Source organism: Delphinapterus leucas, chromosome 18 (genome assembly GCF_059928025.1).
Source record: "Delphinapterus leucas isolate spDelLeu-1000000601 "Yukka" chromosome 18, BTC_Dleu_Yukka2, whole genome shotgun sequence".
NCBI classification, from domain to species: Eukaryota; Metazoa; Chordata; class Mammalia; order Artiodactyla; family Monodontidae; genus Delphinapterus; species Delphinapterus leucas.
In genome coordinates, this window is record NC_143146.1 from 72,454,239 (window position 1) to 72,479,782 (window position 25,544).

At 36.7% G+C, this 25,544-nt stretch overlaps 1 protein-coding gene and 1 long non-coding RNA gene across 4 annotated transcripts in view; one reads left to right on the forward strand and one right to left on the reverse strand.

Annotated features, from left to right (window-relative positions):
* The window catches only part of UBL3 (ubiquitin like 3), a 70,316-nt gene that overhangs the window by 20,261 nt on the left and 24,511 nt on the right, over positions 1-25,544 (forward strand). The gene's annotated exons all lie outside the window — the stretch shown is intronic.
* Positions 4,730-25,544, reverse strand: part of LOC111175198 (uncharacterized) — a 117,006-nt gene continuing 96,191 nt past the window's right edge. Inside the window, exon 4 of one of the 2 annotated variants that reach the window (XR_016388744.1) lies at positions 4,730-25,121. This is a non-coding gene — a long non-coding RNA (uncharacterized LOC111175198). The remainder of the gene's footprint in view (positions 25,122-25,544) is intronic. The other variant, XR_002644651.3, reaches the window with a different exon arrangement.

Here is a 25,544-nt window from a genome sequence, read left to right on the forward strand (position 1 = left end):
GTCAGAGCTAACCAGTTTTCTCTCATGTCTCTCGGATGAATTTCCTGTTCTTTATCTCCACTACCTTCAGCCAGGTCTTCATCCAGATATCGTTACTCTTTATCTACTGCTATTTATCTGCCTTTCACCCTTTTCCCAGGTTTGTCTTTTGAAAACACAGATCTCATCATTTAACTGTTCTACTTAATAACGCTTGGTTATCACTTACAGGCCAGGCTCCTTGGGTGGTGGCATTAAGGCTCTTAGCAGTTGGGTTTCAATCCAGCCTCATCTCCTGCTGTTGCCCCCTGTGTGTGCCCTGTGTTTGGGTTGTAATGAATCAATCCTCTGCTTGCCCACAGATCTTTCAGTTAACATTTATGCTTCTGTCTTTCATCCTTGCTTAGCCTGCCCTTTCTGCTTAGGAGCACCTCTCCCCTCCCTTCTTGTTTCATTTCCACTGAATACTTATTCTCGATTGCAGTGTTAATTCCTTGGTAATGCCTTAATTACTTGGTCAAGGACTTCATCATTATAAGTATAGCACGTGCTAGGAGCTCCAAACCAAAGGGACAGTTGAGGCAAAGCTGTTTCCTGGGAGGGACCAAGGGAAAAAAGCCAGAGTAGCAGGACGGTTTTTTCCTTCAAGGGTTGCCAGCAGTGTGAAGCACCAAGTCCAGGGGGACAAAGCTAACGTAAATCCTGTTTAGGTTTCAGCATCTTGGTTCCGATGAGCCCAGGATTGCTAGGTAGTGATGAGTCTCAGCATTATTTGCTGTACCATCGTAACACCAGGTGAATAAGGCCCAGTCCACAGAGAACCTAGATAAAAGGATTGGAATTCCAGCTAATTGGTCTGGAGTTCAGAGCTGAGCCTCTTAATCAATTACTCTCTCATAAATGTTATTACCTCTATTCTAGCACTTGTAAATATTTTTTGTTTCATCCACTAGACAGACTATGTGCTCTTTGAGGGCAGAGGGAGGCCTTATCTTACTCATCTTTCTGTACTTCTGTCCCTAGCATGTGCCTGTTGTATAGGGAATACTCAGTGAATGTTGAATGAGCACTGCAGCTTTGTCCAATAGAACTTTCTGCAGTGATCGAAGTATTCTTCATCTATGCTGTCCAGTAAGGTAGCCATTAGCTACATGTGGCGATTGAGCACTTGCAAAGTGGTGTGTGACTGAGGAATGGAATTTTTAATTTTATTTAATTAATTTAAATGTAGTTACATGTGGCTAATGGTTACTGTATTGGACAGTGCAGTTATATAGTTTACATAATTATTTCTCTCACTGGACTAAAGAGATCTCTGACAGTTTTTTCTTTGGCTTGTATTTCAAATGGTCCCAAATTGCTAAGCTTTTGCTTTTACTTTTTGTGATTTTTGTTCTCTCAGTGTCAGCATTCATTTTTTGCTACTGTCATTGTGTATACTGTCATCAGCCTTTCTTTTAACTTTCTGGGTTTTAGTCTACATGACATAGAAAGACATACAATCAAGCTAATGGAATTCTTTTAGAAAGAGAAAATAGTATAGGTACCTGGGAGTCATCTTTGACCTCTCCTTAAGTAAGAGGAATAGCCCTCTTACTTAAGAATGTGAGCCTTCTTTCATGAGGGCTGTTCCACATTCTTACTGGAATAGCCCTCACGAAAGAAGAGAGGGCTAAAAATAGAAATTAGTGTGCATTAAATTGAAGAAAAATACCGATATGAGGTTACGTGAATTCATTGAGATGGGGAACAACCCAAACGTACAATGCCTCTATTTTGAGATAGGAGAGTTTTTAAAATGGGAAAAGGAACAGAGTTATTGGAAAAATAAACTTTTTAAAAAGTTTGATGCTCATGAAAGCCATGCAAGGAGAAAACCCAAGGAGGAGTAGGGGTGGACAACAGCAGAGGTTGCAGGAGGATTGGATGAGGACCAACTAAAGTCCATTTTGTGTAATTTGTTGAAGGTTGTGTGGATCTTAATTCATTGTCAAATATTTTAATGTGGACAAAACAGTGCTTTTGTTATAATTCACAGAGTTTTCTTCCATATTGAAGTGCTAGACATAGAAGAATTCAACATGTCCACTTTTTTTTGAAGTCATTACTATTTTTCAGTTTTGTGTCCATATCTACCTTTTCTCAACCCTTTCTGTTTTTCAAAGTATTTTGCTTGCTATTATATATAATCTGGACAAACATTAATAATACTTGCTTTTTGCTCTGAAATTGATCCTTTTTAATCCTGCACAGGGATATTCTTTATTACCTAGTAGTAGGGTTGTTGGTTCAGTAGCAGCCATTCAGTTCATGCTTTGATGTTTCTTGTTTAATTCTTCATACCCAGAGAAAGACAGGTTTACTAAAAAATTGAGACATCTCGCCTCGCAGAGGTACTGTCAGACTCCCAGCTGGCATAGGAAGCAAGCAAACAGCTCTTTCATTTCCCAGAGTGCTGTCTGCCTTACTCCTTTGGGACTTAGGACAGGCAGCCAAGAAAAATAAGAAACTGGGAAAACTTTTTCCATAAATATCATTATTCTGAAGTAGAGATGGGTTCACTCTTAGGTTGTTTATAGTGCAGAGTGCAGATGTAAGCTTATTATTGTATTTTTATTTTCAAATTATGCCAACACACGAGTCATATCTGAAATCTCCTTTCTCAAGTAGAACCACTAGCTATATAGCTGAAGTCTTCCCGGACTAGTTCAAATGGCCATCTCAGTTGGACAACAGGGAGGGCAGTCTACCCTGAAACTGTAAAACCCTTTCTTGTTTCCCAGATGACTTGAATAACTTAGTAAGTTATAGTTACCTGCGACATAACACCAAAGATAATCAAAAGTACAGAAGGGAGATGTCCCAGAATAGGTACATCAGGTAGTACAAAGGCAGGAACAGTAGTACCCACTTGTACTCTTATCTGTTTGAAAACATAGTCGTTACCTATGTGGTCCTATAGTATTAATTTTAGCTAAGGTGTAACTTTTTTTTAAGATAAACTACTTAGAAAGGTAATCATAATTGTGCATTATCAAGTAGGTTAGTGTGATTGCCACTTAGCAATCAATGAAATATAACTTATCTTCCACAGTAAGATGAATGACATTTATCCTTTCTGTGATGTCTCCATGTACTTGACCAGTGTTTTCTAAAAGCAGGTGTTTATCTAGCTTGTCTTATTTGCCCTTTCTTGGCCGTAGTCTATTTATTTTATGTATTTAGTTTTAAAAATGTAAACTTCATTGTTTTGTTTGTTATTGTTTTATTCTAATTCCGTAACTGATTAGAAAGCAATAGGATTATTGAAAAACTTGTAAAACATTTTAAAGAAAATACCGTTTATAAAATTCTTTTACTTAGTATAAATACTGTTAATGTTTTTGCTCTCTACCCTCTAGACTTTTTCTCTGTGTGGTATATGTAAATGTGTGTATGTATACAGTTGATGATTCACTTTGAAATGTTCTGATTTGGGGAGGTCTTAAAGATCAAATTTAGCTATGTGTAGTCTTACACATTCACTCATAAGGTTATGTTTACTCTTAAGAAACCTTAAAGTCTTCGGTTTTTCCAAAGAATAAAATAGCTTTATATTTTAATGGGTACCACTTTTGCTTTATATTTATATTTTTAAAAATTATTTTAAGTATAGTTGATTTACAATGCTGTGTTGGTTTCTGGTGTACAGCACAGTGATTCAGTTGTACAAATATATGTATTCTTTTTCATATTCTTTTCCATGACAGTTTATCACAGGGTATTGAATATAGTTCCCTGTGCTATACAGCAGGACCTTGTTGTTTATCCATTCTCTATGTAATAGTTTGCATCTGCTGATCCCAACCTCCCACTCCATCCCTCCCCCAACCCCCTCCTCACCCCCCACCGGCAACCACAGGTCTGTTCTCTATGTCTGTGAGTCTGTTTCTGTTTCATAGATAAGTTCATTTGCGTCATATTTTAGATTCCACATATAAGTGATACCATATGGTATTTGTCTTTCTCTTTCTGACTTACTTCACGTAGTATGATAATCTCTAGGTTCATCCATGTTGCTGCAGATGGTATCATTTCGTTCTTTTCTATGGCTGTGTTTGTGTGTGTGTACACATACGTACACACATACATTACACCACATCTTTATCCATTCATCTGTCGATGGACATTTAGGTAGTTTCCATGTCTTGGCTATTGTAAATAGTGCTGCTATGAACTTAGGGGTGTACATTTATGCCTTTTATTTTTTTATAAATTTATTTATTTTTGGCTGCGTTGGGTCTTCGTTGCTGCACACTGGGCTTTCTCTAGTTGCAGCGAGCGGGGTCTACTCTTTGTTGCGGTGTGCGGGCTTCTCACTGCGGTGGCCTCTCGTTGCGGAGCACGGGCTCTAGGTTCGCAGGCTTCAGTAGTTGTGCCGCGGGGGCTCTAGAGCGCGGGCTCAGTAGTTGTGGCGCATGGGCTTAGTTGCTCCGCGGCATGTGGGATCTTCCCTGACCAGGGCTCTAACCCGTGTCCCCTGCATTGGCGGGTGGATTCTTAACCACTGTGCCACCAGGGAAGTCCCCATTTTTGCTTTTTAAAATGCAGTCGTCTTTCTGGGGATTCTGTGGAGTCTAATATGGAGTGCCAGTGACTAGAAATATTTTGCTAATTTTATTTGGTAGCTCCCCTAAAGTCAAAGCAAAACAAAAACTCACCTAAATCAGAGCACTTTATCTCAGTAGAATCAAAGAAGGAGGAGTTTGAGTTTGTTTATATTTGAGTTTTGCAAGAATGCTTAAAGGCTTTCTGATCTTACAAAAGGACTCAACCTTTTTTTTTTTTTTTTTTTTAAGTTTTTCCCTTCTCCAATTAGTACTTTGCTTTATCCTGTTCTAGGTTTGGAAGTACATATATGATATAAAGATAATGTCTATATACGTTTATGGTATGCAAGATTTTTTAAAAGAATAGTATACTTTAAATTCTATTTATAGTTTATTTACTCTCCAGTCCACCTGTCAAAAGTAAATAAAATAAAAACAAGTCTCTGAGTGTATGATTTACAAAATTTATACGTTCTGTTTACTCTTTAGAAATCACATTTGTGTAAAGGTCATTGACTTATTGAGTTCCGTCTCTGCCAGTTCATAAGCTACTTTGTCTGCCAGATATATTCAAGCAACACAGCATATTACAGTGATGTTATTGTTAATTATATCACAATTAAGAACATCAACACTATTTCTCAACAGTCCTGAATGAGATTAGATTTCTAATCTTCTAATTTAAGTACTTTAACAAAGGACTTTAGAAGACCAGTTGCAATCGCCTGGCAACTATTTATAAAACACTCTTAATTTCATCTGAATTCCTTGAGAGCCACTGTTGATGGTTCTATTTTGGGGATTTTTACGTGCAGTCAGAAAATTCAGAATATGTATTTCTTTACAAAGTCAGTACACAATACTATAAACTGAAAGTAGGTTTAAAGAAAGTCAGAGTTTATATTATGGCCTTGTATTAGAGAAATATTAATTTTTCGGAAAGATTTTTATTGGAATACTAAACTTTGCTATCTGTGGAATACATATTCACTGAATAAAGGATATACAATAGAAAATGGTAGAGAATTCAACCAAAGAAATTAGCGTGTTCTTTTGGAAAGGACTGAGTCTTCAAGCCCCAGGTGAAATTTAATATCTGCAAAGCAACAGTAGCACCATCTCTTACTTCATTTTAAAGGTTTTAAAGTTAGACCTACCAAGAAACTTTGGCAGAATAGCTTCCTGAGCAATTTGATTAGTTACCAAGAACCATGACTACTATGAGATGACTTTGTACAGTTATAAATAATAAACACAGTTTCCGTCCTGATATGTGTTACAGCTTTGTTATGTCACAAGGGAGGTATTTCACTTTTCTCTGATGAATTTAGTGTAATAAATCAGGTACTACAAACAATAGGTTTAAAAAAAAAAACCCACAAGTAGTATCGGATATACTGAAACATTGCTCAGATTTCAGTCTTTTATAACAAGGTCCTTTTGGAGCCTAAGTCAATAAGCCTTCTTGTCTAGTTTCTGTTGTTTTCAATATGTAAATACAGTTTAGCTTAGTTAGTATTGAGTGCCCAGGTGGGCAGTATTCCAAGTGTTTCACACACATTAATTCAATAAAACTTCCCCACAATGCTATGAGCTAGGAATTATTATTATCCCCATTTTAAAAATATGGAAACTGAAACATGGAGAAATTAAGCAATTTGTTGGTGACTGATGGAACCAGGATTCAAATCCAGGTATTCTGTCTCCAGAGCCTGTTATGTGAGTATAACATCTCTGGAATTCTGGGAAGGTGTATTCTATTATTCAGTACTACTATGTACATTAGAAATGAGCCAGTTTCTTTTATGTATACATGTAGTAAGATTGCAGAGCAAAAAGGGAGCATTTATTTAACAAATAATAGCAAATCAGGTAAAGGGTGTCCTTTAATATCTTTATTATGCAGTTGAGTTTATTGTTTATATCATGGTTGTAGCCTAGCATGTTGATTTGAACGGTGTCCATATCTGATTCTTTAGATTGAAAGAACAAAGGAGTGGAAGATAACTCAAGGGAAAAAAAACAACCTTGAATTTAATATTTTTAAATGTCTAATACTATTTCAAATATAGGAACCATGAATGTAAAATAAACTCTTAAGACTGCAAGGAATCTGGGAGTAGTCTAAATCCAGAATTCATTCTATGTTACTATAAAAAGTCTAAGGACCTCTCAGTGAGATCCTGCTTATCTCTGGTACATCTTTTTTGCAGGGTCACTAACATACCGCTATCTTCATTAGAGAAGCTTCTTTCCAGAAAACAAAGAAAATACCATGTAAGGGGAATACTATAAGTTTAGGAGACGTTGTTAGGCTTATCCAAATACCGTAAATCATTCTATTAAGCTTATTTGTAGAATCTTTCACATTTCTGAAGTGGTTGACATTTTATCCTTGCAGTTGTCTATAGAAAAACTTGGGGGGTAGGGAGTGGGGAAGAGGGATTATTACCCTTGAGTTATTCCTTGTGATGGAGGTCTCTGGCCTTTTAATCAGCCTTTAACATTAATGAATGTTGCTCATTAATTCTTTGGTGGGGGTGGGGGGGTTCTTGAATTCTTTCTAAATTGTTTCTCTCTAAATTACTTAATATAATTCTCTTCTAACTTTCCTTTTTTTTAAATGATGTCCTTTCTGGTTGAAAGAAGAGCACATTTTATTTTATTTTGGAAAACTTCTCATAAAAAATAAATCTGTATAATTTGCAGTGTCCTAGTAGTTTAATTCATTATTGTAAATAAACATTAATTATCCAGGATGGATTACAGAAAATATATGACTGTTTTATTATATTAAGTCTTCTAATTCTATGGATAGGTAGGTTAATTTTTTCCGGATTTGTAAAAGTACCATTATAACACCCACCTTAGTTCATGGACTTGGTGGAATCTTTTATTCACTGGTGGCTGTATTTCTTTTAAACTCTATAATCACGTTTCTTTATTCCCGGACTTCTGGTATGGATGCATACTGCAACAAAACACCTTACTTGGCCATTCTCTTCCGTATTACGCTATGAATATTTCTCATTTTCTGTCCCAAAGCTAAATGACCAGCTTTACAGTTTGACTCAACTCCTTTAGATGACAACATTAAGAGTCCCTTAGGTGGGATTTTGTAAACACTTAAAGTTTTATGAAAAATTTCAGATATTTACAGAAATGGAGAGATGAGTATAATGAAACCCCCATGTATCCATATTCCAGCTTCAACAGTTATCAGCTCATAGTCATGTTTACTTGCTTTTCTTGAATGATTTTGAAACAAATCCCAATTATCATGTTACATGTGATATTTGATATATATGACAATGACTTTTAAAACAACCACAGTAATCATCACAGCTTCACAATTAGCAATAATTACCTAATATTATCAATCATACAGATATAAAAGCATATAAAGACAAGTTTTTATGCTACCTTTTAGTAATTTTGAACTGAAGGCACTGAAAAATTTAACATTTCAAAATCTGTTTAGCATTAAAGTGATTTTTGTCTTATGAACATTGAGAAATGTTGAAGGCATAGTATAGCAAAGTTCTTTTCTAATCCTACTTTAGGCAATATTCTTAGAGTTCTCAGTTTTTCTCTCTTACCTCTAAAAGAAGTGAAATGTATTCTGACTTTGCTGTCAGCATATAAAAACGTAAACATTGGCCACTAACGTTGAGCACAAGCGCACTTGTAACATACATATTATGTGAAGTAAGAATTTTTTCAGTAAGTAAGAAACTATTTTTGAAAGCTAAAAAAATTGCCCAAAGATTTAAAAATAGTTCTTGGACAGAGCAATATCTTTCAGGTGATTGATTGGCTTTAATCTGGGAAATCATTAGGTTGCTATCTTCCTTTTTTATCGGAAGGAAAAGGAAGAAAATAGTGTTTATATGTCTGGTCAGTGACCTAAACAGTTTGTTCTCTTTTTCCTTTGCTCTGCGATAGGTTAGTAGTCATTTAAATAATTGATGTTAAGTGTCTCTGAATTCCTGTGGTTTGAAGGCTTTGCAGATACTATTAACTTTCTCTTCCTGAGTGAAGAGGATGTGTGTGATAGTATCTTTTTTCCTTAGTCCAAATTTAGACTTCTTGATCATGAATTAGAAAGCTTGTGAGTATATCTGAACTCGAGGTGAAGTATGGCTATTTTCTTATTTTTTAGCTTTATTTTGCTTCTTCCTTTTCTTCACTCCTTTATGCAGTTAAGGGTGAATGGAGAGCTAAAAATAAACATTTGCAAACAGTTCAAGCTAGAGGTTATTTTTCTATAAGGCTTGAACTGAATAAAAGCAAAAGTTTAAAAAAATTCTCTGAATCAAGTTTCATTTGGAATCCTTGGCTTACAGAGAAGGCATTTCTTTATGTCTGGTTGCCACTCACCCAGCTCTCTGCTCTCCCATCTCTCAAAACCCTGACCCAGTTCTGGATCCGAGTAGGGATTGGCCACATGTGCAAGTGTATCCGTACATGTACGTGTGTACCTGTGAATTTGCACTTGAATATCCCTTTTAACAAACTTGATGACCTTCTGTTGGCTGGCGATTTTTTTTTCTCCTATGATTACTTTCTGCTTTTAGAGTTGGATTACAGGTTGACATTCAAAACATCACAAGCCTCTAGAAACCCTGTTTTTTCTAATACATTGAAGCTCTTTTGTTTATGGCCCTTTCCTTGTGCCTCCCCTGACCCATTCTGTCATTACAATTACTGCAGCTATTCTCCTCATCACACATCCCCAACCCCCAAGAGCGGGGAGGGGACCATGGCAGCGATTAAATCACAAGAGCAAGCCTGCACAACTGAAATCACATTTGTAAAAATTCAAGGTTTCTGCTGCTTCTGCAGATCTGTCAAACAGGAGGCAAAGGAAACAGAGGAACTGAAATTTATTTATTGAAATTTATATTTTTATTTTAAACATTATAGCATACTGAGCTGTGTAGTAGTAGCCTTTCCCCGTGTTGACATTCAAAGTCTAAACTAGAAAATGCTTCCGTTCCTTTATTCCAGAATGAATAAAATAAAGCAGACAAGAAATTAAATTCACGTATTCACCTTCTACGTATGATTTTAAAAATCGAAGTGGTTTAGCATTTAGCACTGTAGCTTGGAATGGAACAGTCCTCAGCACAAAATGTCCAGGGATAAAGAGGACACAGCATAGCAGCATTGCCAGAGTTTTGTCTTGCTCTTGAGGATTGTTACATGCAGCCAAGGTAATTCATGTTCCATGTCTTGAATCAAGATATAATACAACATAGGATAGATAACCCCTAATTTACCTAGTGGCTATGTAGCAATCTCTGCTGTGTAGAGTTTAGCCAAGACCAAGAAAATAACAATGAAGGCCTCTAAACAGCAATTTTTATAATCAATTCTTATAACCAAATTGATTTTGATTACAAGATTTCCAGAGGTCAACATTGATGGCATAGTTGCTCTTATTTTAGACACAGTTTAAAACTGATTATCTTAGCCCATAGCAAGAGAGCAGCTCTCTGGGTAGCCACAACAGGCAGCTTCTGTTATAAAAAACTCTTTACTATTAGTTGGTTCTAAAAGTAAATTCCCTAAATTCTGTGATTATATTTCATAATCTAGTAAGTTCAATACCTTCAGTGCTTTAACTGAGGAGAAGAAGGGACTCTATGCAAAGTAACATAATAGGATCCCGCATGCCCCGGAGCGGCTGGACCCGTGGGCCATGGCCGCTGGGCCTGCGCCTCCGGAGCCTGTGCTCCCCAACGGGAGGGCCCGCAGCGGTGAGAGGCCCGCATACTGCAAAAAAAAAAAAAAAAAAAAAGAGTAACATAATAATAGTAACATTAACATAATTAAATAATACTGAAAAGAGAATTCCTAGCAAGCATTCTGAAAGTTTAGGGGAAAATATCCCTGAGCACCTACCTAATAGGTCCTAAAGGCATCAGTGTGTGATAAATTAAATTTATAATGGCTCCATGCAGGGACTGGTTATTTGACAAATATTGAAAGCTTATCTCCATTAGAAATGTATAGATTAGTTGGCCCCAGAAGATAAAGTTAAGAAAGGACTGTATGGGTTTTCCTTTATTGCATTAAGAGAGTTTTCCAGACATCTTCCGCTGGGTGCTTTTCTGTTTGGACTGGAATCCGTGTAACCAACCTGTGAATGATAAAGCCAATTGTTTGCCCAGGTGTGGAACTCATCTAGTAACTTAGAGTTAGATCTCTATGCAGTACAGGAAGCACAGCTTCCTGAAAATTTCCACAAAATGCCAGTAATGTTGCCTGAATTTTTGTTTTGTGGTTCTGAATTGAGAAGATAGTACATATTTGGGGATTAAATAGTATTCAGAAGACTGAGAATAGAACAAGGATGTTTTTAGCTTTGCAGTGGGTTAAATATATGCCTTGACTTCTGGCCCTCCCAGATTTATTCAGCAAACTTCTAACTTGGTAAAGTAATTTTAATCTCTTTGATTCCTTTTTCCGTGGCAGATTGGTAATTCATGGTACTTCTCAAAGTATGTGTATTTACAATTCTATAGCCTCCAGACTAGAGGATCTCAGAGGTTTGAAGCCGATGTATTATAAGACGTATTTCCCCCATCTACTTTCCACTTGACTAACTCCTATTTGAGATCTTGGTGTAGGAGCCCCTTTTCTCTGGGATGCTGTTCTAGGCCTTTTAAGTCTGTGTTGGTGCTTGTTGGCTCTGTGCCTGTGAATGACACAGGATTTCTTTTGTAGTGCTGAGTTACACTGGATTGACATTTCACTTGCTACTTTGTTTTGCCTGGGGTTGGGTCAGTTCATGTGGGTTAGGAACTAATGATAATATTTTTTAAATGTTTGCTCAACATGTATTTAATGGAATAAGGATAAACTAATTTTATTTTCATAACATTTCCACATAGAAACAAATACCTTACGGCTTCATTTCTGCTTGCTAAAGCAAGGTCAATTTTCTAAAAAAGAATTAGACAAAACATTTCCCAAGTTTTGGTAGTTTTAATTCATGAATTTTCTAAAGCAGAGAGCTTCTTAAAGGGCATTTAAGATTTAGATGATAACATTTATTATTCCTGATAAAAATCTCTATACTGTTCAATTTTAGAGCTTGAGCTGACTTTAGCCATACATGGACAGTATAGTCCAGTGGTGCTTTAGTGTCCCTTATAGACCTGAATTCCTAGACAGCAGCCCACCTCGGCCCTGCTTAATCACACTCTGGTTTCCCCAGTGAGAGCATGAGACCTGTGCATCTTATTCAGCCTTGTATCTTGGGCCGGTTATGGTGCTTGAAAAAGAGTAGGTGTTCAGTGACTCTGATGGATTGTTGAAAAAGTATTAGTTTTTCTCCCCTTTACCCATGTGGAAAATTTGGCTTGGAAAGTCAGAATTAAAATCTTTATTATTGTTTCTTATTACATAGTTGGTGTATACCTATATGAAATGATCTATTCATGTGAAGAATAGAAGCTTTTAGCAGTCTTTCAGATTGCTACCATGAGTTTCATTTCTAGATTAAGTGTTCTGTTTGGTAGAATATAAATTTGTTCTTCTTGATAACATCTGTAAGCTAGTTGGTATGCTCAGTTTTAGTTAAGGACTTAGTAAAATAGGTATCTGCCGAAAGGTCTTGTTGCGCTTATGATATTTGAGGTAATTAAACAATCTATACTTATCATACTGGCTGTAAATGAATGAGAGAATTTCACAAAATCTTTAGTCAAATAACATTACATAATTTTTTTTTTTTAAACCTTCTAAGTTAGACCTGAAACTGCTGTTTCCTCTTTGGTTAGGCTTAATAGGAGTGAATTCCCATGAGTGAATTCGAGGAGCCTGATTTGGGTTCCTTCTTTTGTGACTCTGAACATTATTTCATTAGATAAAGCAGAACGGTGTCACTAATATTCACTAATGACACCTTTGTCCTCTAACGATTTTCATCTTATTTCAAAAGTGACTCTGTTTCTCCTTCTCCAAAGTATATGAGTGTGCCTTGAACAACATGGGTTTGGACTGCACGGGTCCACTTGCACATGGATTTTTTAAAAATAGTAAAAACCACAGTACTACACGATCTGCAGTTGGTTGAATCTATGGGTGCAGAACCATGGATACGGAGGTACTGTATCTATGGAGGGCCGACTGTAAGTTACACTCAGATTTTCAACTGCTCAGAGGGTCCAGACCCCTATCCCCCCATGTTGTTCTAGGATCAGCTGTATTGTGGTGTGTTGTTTAAAGGTTGCTTTATTTTCATTGAAAAGAATGAATTATGCAGAGTAAATTAGAAAATGAGAAATAACAGTTTAAGGAATTGAATACAATTTTCTATATTTAATTTAACTAAGTTTTGTTTTTAGTGTTTATCTAAGCTTTGATGCTTATTGAAGGTTATTTCCTACCTCACTGCCAAAAAAAAAAAAATTTGTGACTTTCAAAGAGAAAAATAAAATCTGGGCACTAGGTAGAGAAGTGTTCCTGAAGAGTCTATACAATTAATAAAGTTTGCCTCTTATTTGGCTCTGAGCTTCCTGTGGGCAGAGCAAGAAGAGGTGCCTCATTTGTAATAAGATTAGCATTGTTCCTAAAATAAAACTATACCAGTTGCTTAGGAAAAGGAATTTTCTTCCTGACACTGAAGTCTGAGAGAAATTTCAGACTTACACATGCCTTTCTAAAGGAGACATTGGGTAGCACAGTGAGTAGCTCTCTCCAAGTAAATGTGATAGAGAGTTTTAAATAGCATAACTCTTAGTCACAATTGGGTAAAAATGACTCTTTAAAGAACAGTACTGTCCAACAGAAATAGAATGCAGCAATACACATAGTTTAAAATTTTCTAGTGGTCATATTAAAAAAGTAAAAGAAATGGGGGAAATCAATTATTTAAATATATTTTCACTTAGTATATCCAAAATATTATCATCTTAACATGTAACTAGTATAAAATTATTAATAGTATCTTACATTTTTTCGTACCAAGTCTTTGTAATCTACTTATAAAACATTTCAATTCAGATGTTAAATTTTCATTGGAAATACCGTCTGTATTTAAATTTCATAAAATCTACATTTCAAAAGTAAATTCACACACCCACATTCCAGACATAAAGTTTTCCTATAACTGAATCTCACATCAGATTTTAAATTTAAATTAATTTCAAGTCTTCTATAGCCACATATGGCCAGCAGCTACCTTATTGAACAGTGCAGCTGTAGAATACCTACAGCAGAAAAATCTTACCCAGGGGTACACATCAGCGTCACCTGGGACCTTCAACATGTGCCCTTGGAAATGAGTCAGTAGGTTTGGGATGGTTCTTGGTGTATGTATTTTGGAAAAGTTTCCCAGATACATTCAGATTTATACTTAAGAATTACTGATCCAGAAGAGAAAATAAGTTGCATATACTTAAAGTAACGTAACCATGAGTTTACAACTAGGCTTTCAGTTAAGAGTAGCAAAAGAGCCACAGTGAAGGTATTCTGCATTCCCAGCCTGAAAATTCTTAGATTGAATTTTGAATTGGCTAATTGCTGCGCTGATTTGAACGGGAGGGTTTATGTGGGGAATAAAGTAAAGGGGGTGGAGAATGGTGAGTGACTGTCAGTAAATGACTGGAGAGAATTGTGGGCATCAGGACATGGTCCCTGTGGCTCCTTTGGAACAGGTCTTGAGGAACACAGGAATTAAGTTAGGCCCTTTAAGAACTGATACGATTTAGAAGGGAGAGCATTCCAAGGACAGGACATTAGTACAATTTCAACCTATACTGGAGAAGAAACTTGGAAAGGAGATGCAAAGCCAGAGTAAAGGAGGAAATGCTACACTTGGCTATTTGAAAGAAGGTAGGAATGCTTTTTGCTGGGGGGAAAAAAGAAAAAAAACTTAAAAAAATAGTAAATAATAAATGACTTTATCAATAAAGACACTTAACTATCTTAAATCTGGAGAAAGGCAGTCTGGTTTAGCAGTTGGTAGTGCCATCAAGCAGCCAGGGTTTTTCCATTGTTGGAGATGGGCTTTTCATCCTTGTGCTTGTTGTCCTGTGGCTTCAGGATAGCATGTGGCTCCAGATATCACAACCAGTTCAAAAGGCAGGAAGGGCAGAGGGCAAGCGGTGGTGTGGAGGGCATGGCAGGGACAGCCCAGCTACCATTTTTCTTCAGCACTTTCTTCTTATCAGCAAAGGGTTTCATTTCCTAGGAGCCCCCATCAGTCTTCCTTGTACCTCATTGTTCACAACTAGATCACATGCCACTCCTAGTTGCAGTGGAATTTGCTATAGTTCTGATGTCTTCTTGTACTAAACATTGCTTCTTTTAAAAATACTCTTACTGAGGAAGGAATGAAATGAATATATCATGTATCTGCTAGCATCGTGTTTAGCTATTATGGCTTAAAACAAGTGAGGGGTTTACATGCCTCCTCCAGCAAGAAATCTGGAAGGTGGCTTTTTAGGGCTAATACAGTGGCCTGAGACTGCCCTCAAGGAACCAGGCTCCTCCTGTCACTCCGCTCTACTCTCCTTAGCCTGTGGATTTCCTTCCTGTGGTCTAAAGATTACTGTAATTCCAAACATCACATTATGTTCCAGGTGGTGAAAAGGTGGAAGGACAAAAGGCTTTTCCTGAGCAGCACTTTATTTGAGAAAGAGCCCTTCCTCCCCAGGTACTTTAACCTGTACCCCATTAACCTGAAGTTGTCAAGGGCCCATGCATACATGGGTGCTGGAGATTTGAGTATCTCTTTCAGGCCTTTATTGTAGAGGCTGGAAATTCATAACTTAACGGTGAGCAGAAAAACACAACACCAGCATAGTAGCCAGCCTTTCAAACAGAGTAGCTTTGCGTCCCTGTGTGTCCTGTGTGCAGCTGCTTTTTCCTACATAGAGTGCTAGTTCTTCGTCATAGTTTGTATTATAAACAATATTGGTTCAAATAAGGTAAATCATGTTCTTTAATTGAATTTAAAATATCTAATTCCTGTGGAGAAAACTCACTTTTGTAGGAAAAATGGCTGTGTTTTCACTCAGTGGGATATAAGAAGTCATTAAATATTTACAAAGGTTGTGCACAGAATAGACTGCACGCCACTGAAACTGTTCTAGGTCATTAGTGATCTCTAGGTTACAAATCCAGAAGACGCTTCTCTGTCTTCATCTTACTCGACCTCTCAGCAGAACTTAAAGTAGTATAGCATCTGGTCTTCCTTTAAACACTTTCTTTTGGTTCCCATGACCCCACACAGAGCTGTCTTGCTCTCTCATCAGCCCCTCCCTCTCAGTTTCCTTTGCCAGCTCTGATCTGCCTTCTGAATGTTAGCCTTCTTCAGGGCTCGGGCTGGGCTCTCTTCTTATCTTACTAGCTACTTTATCCATACAACAGCCAAGGTGATCTGCAGTGGAATTTGGATCATGTGCCTCCCTGTTTAAAACTTTTAAATGGTTTCGCAGTACATTCTGAGCACTACTCAGACTCCTCCCGGCTTATGTGGGATCTGGCCCGTGTGCCCTTCAGCCTCATCTGTACCAGCCTTCCTCGGCTGCTAGGCTGCCCTTAGCATTCGTGTTCTCTTTCCTGAAATGGGCAGGTTTTTCCTTTTCTTCCTTGAAGTCTTCATAAACGCTGTTCCCACTGCCTGCAGTGTCCTACTGCCTCTATTCTTTGTGTTTCTGGCTGCTAGTTTAGGTCTCAGTTTAAGTATCATCTCCTCAGAGAGCGCTTCAATGAAACCTTCCTAAAGCTCCCTATTCTAGAGCCTTGTTTCCTTTATAGCACTTTCTTACAGGTTATCTTTTGTTTGTTTGCTTGCTTACATACCCAGTGTGTCCATAGTAGGTGCTATTTTTTTTTTTTTGGCTGAATGCATGATTAATACCATGGAGAGATTCTTAACATTATCTTGAGGAAAAGAAAAAATTTATATTCTATTGAGCGTGATCATACTGTGTAAAGAAAAATGTTAATAGTCTTTAGATGGTGGGAATCTATTTTTTTTTAAAGCAAAAGAAAAAAACTCTTCTAACTTGCAGTTTTACATCTAGATATAACTTTCGAGATCATTGAATACAATCAGTACCTCCCTAATCAGGGAACATGGATAATAATATGCTAGTTTACATTTTTACAAAAGGATGTAGAGTTTACAAAATACATTCACACACTGTCTCATTTGAGCTTCAGAATAGATTGTGAGTAGTTAGGGTATTGTCTGTATGTGAGCCCTGATCTAGCCACCGGGCATGTGACCTTGGGTAAGTCATCTGCAGAATGAGAAAATGAGGGTGGTGTGAATATCCAGTAACTTAATAGAAATCAAAACATTTTTCAGACTCTGCAGTATGAAACAGATGTTGATAGTAGTGATGTTACAACTAAGACACTTAGCTCCCAGAACAGTCAAGTAATATGTCTGGGATGTCACAGCTATTAAGTGCTAGGTCTGATAACCAAACCCAGGCTGTACAGTGAACTGGAAAAACCTTCCACTTAGCTTTGGCCAGACATCTAACCTCAGTTAAGCCTCAGTCTGCTCATCTGGAAAATAAAGATGATATCTGCTTTATATAATTATAGTTAGCGCACTTTCTGACACATGGTAAGTAGTCAGTAAATCCTATTGTCATCACCACCAACAATAATATCAAGCATGTCAGAAATCACTAGAATGGTAGTTTGAAAAGTCTTACAGGTTTTTAATTCTTTGCAGAATTCCCTCATTTGAGAAGTAATTCACATATACGCTGTATAATAGCTGTGCTGCAGCACAGTAAGACCACTTAGAAGTGGTTTGTTTTCCACGTATTTTCTAATTGTACATGCTTCAGGCTACCTTATTCAGATTTAAATTATGAAAATAATAATGGTTTAAAGACTGAAACATTTGTAGAGTGATTGTAGACATTCAGAGGACCTTGAGTCTTTGGAATAAGGGTTGTTAGTAAGCATGTGGAATGTAGCTGCTGCTTTTTAGGGCTACCTCTTCAGTGGTTGCTATGGCTTGTTAGAGACAGCATCGTGATCCTGGTAATCATGGTATTTTCCTCTTCCTCTCTAATGGCCCCCTAATGATTTTATTGACGCACTTTAGGGAGAATGATTAGCTGGTTCCGTACTTGTACCATGCCTTCATTAAGGATATTTAATAATGCTGCCACAAATACCCACTCTGTAAAAAACTGGCCAATGGTGAGAGGAAGTAGAAGGAAGTACAGACACAGAAGGAATTGAAGTTCTTGTGTTTCCTGTCCTTAAGGAGTTTATAGTCTAAATAGGAGTTACATGTTTAATTGATGCTCAAAGGATTAATAGGCCTAAATGTATGGCAAACCTCATATATAAGGCAGGAAATAATTGAGCAAGGTTAGGAAAAGGACAAATTAAGGATAGCCATTTTATTTGATTGAAGCGAATTATTCCTTATATATAAATATGAGACTAACAGCACTTTAAGGTCTTAGAATTTAGAGTAAATGTTCATACTTATTTTATCTGATCTTTGCAGTAGCCATTACAGGTAAAGTAACAGTCATTAAAGTGCCTCCCAGATGCATGTAGGTAATGTATGTAATGTGAATTAAATAACAGATTTGAAAACATATTGGGGAATGTAAATGTGTTAGGAGACCTTAAAGAAGATGAGGGGTATTCACCAGAGAACCCTATGTTGATGAAAACGTCCTATGGAGACATTACCCTCCTTTAATTCTAAGATTCTGTCTGTACTCCTCAAACGTATTTTACTCACCAACTAAGCTTGTGTTGACTGTATTACATCTCATTCACAGAATAACAAAGCACCTAGCATATACTTTTCCTCTTTCCTTTCCTTTTTTGTGACCTGAAGAAATGTACAGTTTTGATGGGGAGACAAAGACAAACCAACAGAACACGGGTGCACAGAACACACAGGAATATGGGGAATAAGAAAAATACATTAAGATTTTTTTTTTCTTTAGAGCCTATTTGATTAGGTTGTGTTTTCGTGAGGTATTTCTACTAATAAATATGTAAATGATTAATGTGTAAGTACATGAACTGCTTATTCCATGGCACTGTAATTGAAATGTCAGTTGTTAAAGAAAAGAGACACTTACATGTTCTCTTTACGTGGCAGGGACTTCCTGCCCTCAAGTTTTTTCCTAAAATTTTCCTGTCATTTCCTTAAATCTAGAATAGGAAACCCTTGGGGAACAGCAGCTGAATTTAGAACAGTACCTAATTAAAAAGCTGAAGGAATCTGCAAATAATACCTTTTAGTAGAATGGCCTTACCAGTTGTGATCAGAATTCAGACCAAGTCATGAAAAAGATCCAAGATTATATCCTTATTAGTTTATCACCTAAAAGAACTGTGGCTCCAAAAGGTAGAAAATATATGGAATACATACAAACCAAGTTCAGGGTTCTTATATATTTACATGGGAAGACATTCACATATCTTAAAATTCAGATAAATGTCACATCTAATCAGTATTGTAGCTGCCCGAGTAGAGTTATAGATTTCTTTGAGTAAACAGAAAAATTAAGCATATATACATTAATAGTACACCTGAATCTAAGGGTCAGCGTCGTCCCACCCAAGGTAGAGGCACCATTCATATTGAACGGATCGTTGATTATTTTGAGTTTTTTTCATTTTTTATTATAATTGTTGACTGCAAAGGCAGATGATTTGTATGTATATGTTCGACAACTTTCTGGCAGGTAACGGTCAGTGTCTCGTTTGGAGGTCAGTAAGACATCCTTTAGGTTGGAGGCAGGCTGCCGAGGGACCTGTCTCCTTCTCTAAGTTCTGGTGTCATTGATGCAGCAGCTATCATGCAGGTTCAGCTGGCCGTTGTGGTTGCAGGCAAGGGTCTGTCCCTGGGCCTCTCTGATCTTGAAGAAATCTTAACAGCTGAGATGGTAGCCCTAAAAGTTTCATAGGAAAGTTATCCCAAAATTGTTTGTGACGGTATAATTTTTTTATTAGACAAATGTCTTTTACTTCCTGGAAGATTTTGAATTAAGTTTAAAAAGAATACACAAATAAGCAATCTCTCCATATTTGGCCGTTTGTGTAGTTTTCATAGTTAAGAGAATTAGACTTCTTTGAATAATAAGACTGCCTTATAATTATAATTTAAAAAAACTTTTCATCATAGAAAGTTTCAGACATTCATAGAAGTGGAAAATATAGTCTAAAGGACTCCTATGTACCTATCACCATGCTTCAACAATTAAAAACATGTATACCATTCTTATTATACCTGTTCACCACCATCCTCCCCCAACAAGTTGTTTTTAATAGAGTATTTTAAAACAGATCCCAGGTTTTTGGTCATTTTTCCTTAAATTCTTAAGTATGAATCTCTAACAGATAAGAATCTATATAATCATGACTTCATTATCACAGTAATTCCTTAATAACATTTACTCTGCAGTCCATATTGAGATCTCCCTTATTTTACTTAAGAGTTGGTTTGTTCAAATTAAGATCTAAAAGGGTTTACACGTTGCATATGATTATGTCATGTGAGTATCTTTTATTCTCTTAGTTCCCTCCCTCTTTAACCCCCTTTCTCTCTCTCTTCCTATGCCATTGACTTGTTGGAAGAGCTGGACATATGTCTTGTACAATGTACTGCATTTCGGGTTTGGTTTAAGTTTTGCTTTTTCATAGTGTTATTTTATTTCTTCCTCTATTCCTCAGTTTTCCTGTAAACTGGTATTGAAGTCTAGAGACTCAATTAGGTTCAGGTTCAATGTAATTCCAATTCTTAAAAATTGAGAAATAATTCACATACCATGATATTCACCCTTTTAAAAAGTGTACAGTTCAGTGGATTTTTTGGAATGTTCACAGAGTTGTGTAAACATCTTTTTAAGGTATCTTTAAACAGAAACACATATAAAATCAGGTTATGTATTCATTGGTTGATGAAATTGTTACCAGAGGCTCACAGCCTAACCCTAATAGTAGTGGCTCAGTATCCTCTTACTCAGTGTTCATGAAACTGTGTAGAACAGAACTACTACATATAATGAGAATCAACCATACCTAGGACTGGAATTGCTGGATCATAGGACAGCTTTGTGTTTAACGTTTTGAGGACCTGCCAAACTGTTTTCCAGAGCAGCTGTACCATTTTACATTCCCCTCAGCAATATTTGAGGATTCCAGTTTCACCACACCTTTGCCAACACTTATTGTCTATTGTTTTGGTTATAACCATCCTAGTGGGTTTGAAATGATATCTTATTGTGGTTTTGATTTTGATTTCTCTGATGGCTGACTAAATGATGCTGAGGTCAATGTACTTCCAATGTAAAATATGTAATTGAGTTTTTTTTTTTTGCTTGTGATTTCTAGGATAAACACTTATAAGTGTATTTACATTACTGTGACATTGACAAGAATTTAAGGTTCATGTTTTTATAAGTTTAGTTTATTAGTTTCTTAGGAATTATTAAGTAATTGGGAAGATTTGCCATCAGGTAGTTGAAATATGTAAAAAGGAAAAAAATCTATTGAATTTATAATTGCAGTTTAAAATTTAAGAAGTTAATCAAAAGTCAAGTGATACATTTTGAGATTTGTAAATTGAATAAGAATTAAAGGTAATTTTAGAAGCTAGAACTAACTTGGAGACCCTGTCTCTTCATTTCTTTCTCTCTAGTTTGAGTCATCGCTGAGCTCTCTCTCCATCCTCCAGCCCTTCGCCCCTGCCCCTGCCTTCTTGTCTTCACAGAACAGCTAGTCTAAAACTAGTCCTGTATGCGCACCAGTGAATCTTTTGGATTTGAACCTCTGTTAGTAGTTCCTTTGAATCTTTGTTTCCTGGGGTGAGGAGATGGTGCTCCAAGATTGGTGTTGCCAAGAGCAGTGGAGGGGGAAATTGACAGAAAATGAACAGATGACGCTATCAAGCCCCCAGTAAATACAACATAGAAGACAACATTAAGAACAGGAATCAAAGTTAATTAATTCAGTGCATTTCTGGAGTGGTTAGTAGAAGTCATGGTAATTGTTCCTCTGTTTAACTTCCTGATAGAGATTATTTATTGATTTGTTTTTACTTTTATTTTTAAAAAGCAGGACAACTCAGATTTGTTTATTTAGGAAGCATACATTTTGGAGACAAATGGAGTAGTCCAGGGGCTTCAGCCAAGGGCCAGGGGCTCTGACCACGAACACTGATCCTGAAGTAAATTCTACGTGCACATATGTGAATAATTCATTAAATAATAGTGACTGAGTGAAGTAATGAAACCAGCCTCAGAAGAATCTTTTAAAGTGTCAGATGAGTCATTTGAAGTAAAAAACCATGATGTACTTTTAAAACTTTGGATGCTCTGCAGGCTGAACTAACTAAAACTTGTCAATAATTATAGGCAATTTAGCCTAGTGGCTGAAAGTGCAGGCCCTGGAACCAGGGTTGGATTGAAACCCAGCTCTGGTACTTCTTAACCAGGTTTGGGTAGGTTATTTAGTCTCTGCTTAGTTTCCTCCTCTGTAGACACAGGCGTAGTAATAGTAACTTTCCCATAGGGTTGGTGTGAGGATCAAATGAGTCAACATAGGAAAAACACCTAAAAGATGACCTGGCACACAGTAAGAGTTATGGGTGTTTGCGATTACTAATAATGTTACTGCTTTTCACTGCATATTAGGTGTATTTTAGTCATATTATTACAATAGATTAAATAGGCTTAGGAATTCGCTGGGAAACTAACTGCCGTAAATAGCCTTTTTTCTATAGAAATGTAATCCAGGTTTCAAACAGTGGATTTACACGTGAAGCCTTGGGACATCAAAGCTTATAAATGAGAGGTGGTTAGGATCCAGATGACTTAGTATTTGCTAGATTAAAGTCACTACCAGGAGAGTTGTTCCTCGAAGGCATGAGGTCCTATGCACATAAAAATTTATGTATATGTGATCAAAACCACTAACTCCATTCATGAGTGAGTAGCCTGAATACTTGAATGTGAAATGAGTGTTTGCAGTCTTATCATTTAGGAGTGCCAAGAAAGACTATTGGGGCTCCAGGAGGTAATAATCATAACAGTAACTTTGGGTAGAATTCTGCCTTTGTTATTTGTAGTCCTGATGCATTTAGTTCTTCCCCACAACCGCTGCAAGAAAGCGTAATCAAATGCATAGCATTGTGGAATTACTTTTGAAGAAAACAGGAAAAGTAATTTTTTTATATTCCCTAAGAAAGCAATTTTTATGCCCTATTAGTACTTTCTAAAACGGAAGATAGAGTAAGGACAGTATGTTAGGGATTGGTAATTGTTCAAACATTAACGTCATGAATATTCTGAAAATAAGCTCTAATATAAGAAATCAAAGTGATAGGAACACTGTTATTAAGCTCTTACAATGAGAGATCAAGAGACTCATTAAATACCTTTCCCAGACTTTTGTATCTATTTTATGGTGTTCGTTACTCTGAGCTATTGTTGATATATGTTAGAAACTTCTGAAATTCCTCACTTACTCTTGTGGATTTTGTTTAATAGACATGAGCGTAGGCTATTTTATTGATTTAAAAAATAGAACATTGCTCAGCGTATAGCATATAGTCCAAGTCAGAAGATAGTCATACTTAACTGACCTGCACCAATTTATTTGGATTTCTAACTATCTTCTGTTTTTTTTATAACCTTAGACAATTTTTCTTTAACTCTGAACCTAAGTTTCTAAATTTGCAGAAAGCATAAGTGATATTTTCTAGCTCAGTGCCAGGGGTTCTTTAGTTCTTGAATTGTTTCTCTGGCAAAGATGCATTCTACTCTTTTCATGTCCATGTTTCTAGACAATTGTCTAATCTGCTCATAACAGTCTTTCCTCTTTATAAATAATCCTTCTTTTGCTCTCTGTTAGTCATTTACTTTTTCCCAGGAGTTCATCTGCCCTTTTCCTTAACTATTTCTTTGTAAAGTTTTTCCTTTTAGTTTTAATTTGTACTTTACTACTGTGTAGTTTTCTTCTTTGTTTCCCCTCTTTGAAACCATCTGCTGCCATTGCATTTGCTTTCTGTATTGTAATGCTAAATGTTTTGATGCTGCTGGGTTTATATTTATATTCAGTAACAACTTTTATGAACATACAGTTCTTGTGTTTTTTTAAATGAATAGCATGATGCATTCACCCCCAACGATGAACACTTAGCGATTACGTTAAGCAATAACGTTCTTAGGTTAGATGGTATACCCTGCATAGATGCAGAATTTTGTGCTATATTTTCCTGATAATTGTACTTAATATTATATGCTGATGTCGATGCATTTACGTGTCTGCCATTTTCATTTCCTGCTTGTTTTGTAGAGTTCTGCTGCTAAATAATTTTGTCACACTAAACCTAAGTAAAATCATTTATTATGGTTTTTAAATTTAATAAATAACAATGAATAAAACAATTATATTCAAGTAAGAATTCATGAGTATTCCAGAGACATTAATTTATAAATGAGAACCTCAACGTTAAGAGCACATGAGGTGGCGGCTCTCTGGGGCACCACTGAGTGACAGTATCACTAGGCACAGGTTGATGCAAATTGTCTGCGTGAGCTGAATAGGCCTGTGAAGCACAGGCGGCCTGGAACAATCGTCGTCTTCATAGCCAGACAGAATGTATTCTTCTTAAACAGGAGAGTTTGCTATCACTTTTGAATAATGAGTTGACTACAAACATACTGTAAAGAATAGGATGATTTTCTAAAATGTCTTTTTCTTTTTTCCCTCTTCAGGGTAACTGTTTTTTATTATCACTATGGGCTGTTTCAGGGCACGTAGTCCATGATAGTTGTGTGTGGAAAACAGTGAGTCTATCATCACCTAACTGTGTATAATAGTAAAAACATTAGAATACATATTTTTCTTGGTAGTTGTTGGTAGATCCACTTCCTGGTTATACTTAAAGTATCCTGTTACATTACATTGTTGAAATATTTTAGGAATGTTGGCTATAGTCTGGCATATTCTAGTACATTATTCATTCATCTTCCAGTATATTAAATACGTAGTATTTTTCAGGCACAGTGACTGAGGTTAACTATATGAATTAATTTAAAATGCAATTTTCGTCTTTAGAGCTAAAAGTAGGATTTAATTGGGAAACAAAACCCAGCCAAAGGCTCATCTCCAAAATTGTTTTGTCGCACACACATAAGCAACTGTGCTTGTGTATGTTAAGTTCGCAACTTAATGAAAGAAGAGAACTATGAAGTTTTAAGATTGATTTTTCCACCCTCAAGGACCATGATTTAATTGGAGAGTTAAGACACATGACATAAACTGTATCTTCCTACAATAAATGATATGATATATGTAGGATGACCTTATTATTTATTGTCCAGATTGAGATATTTCTGAGAGTAAAAGGGGGCACTGCGCATCATAATAGCGAGACAACAATTATACAACAACGATCACAATTCTTCCAGGCAAACGTGGACACATAGGGTCACCCCAGTATACACCCATGATTGGGTAGAAACTCTGAGGTAGGAACGAGCAGTGTAGGCTGAAGTTGTCACATAGGCTTCAAAGGAGACATTAGAACTGAAAGAGAGGAATCAGGAAGTCATTCTCGTGATTCTTGCCAGGATAGGATTCATAATGAATATATCAATTTGGCTGGAGTAGAAATTTGCCCAGGGAAATAGTACTACAGTCAGCCCTCTGTATCTGTGGGTTCCGCATCCGTGGGTACAGACACCCTAAGCCCACTTACTGTACCATGCCATTTTGTGTAAGGGAGATGGGCACCCGCCATGGCCCCGGAGCCCCAATCCGGTGGACACCGAGGGGCAGCTGTGGTTGGATTGGGCTGAGAAGTTTCGACCGTGACTATGTGATCTTGAGAAGTTACTTCACCTCCGTGTCCCCATTTACCATCTATAAGATGGAGACAGCAGTACCTGTCTCACAGGGTTGTACGGCCACGAACTGCATACTTTCATGCAAAGTACTGTGTAGCACATT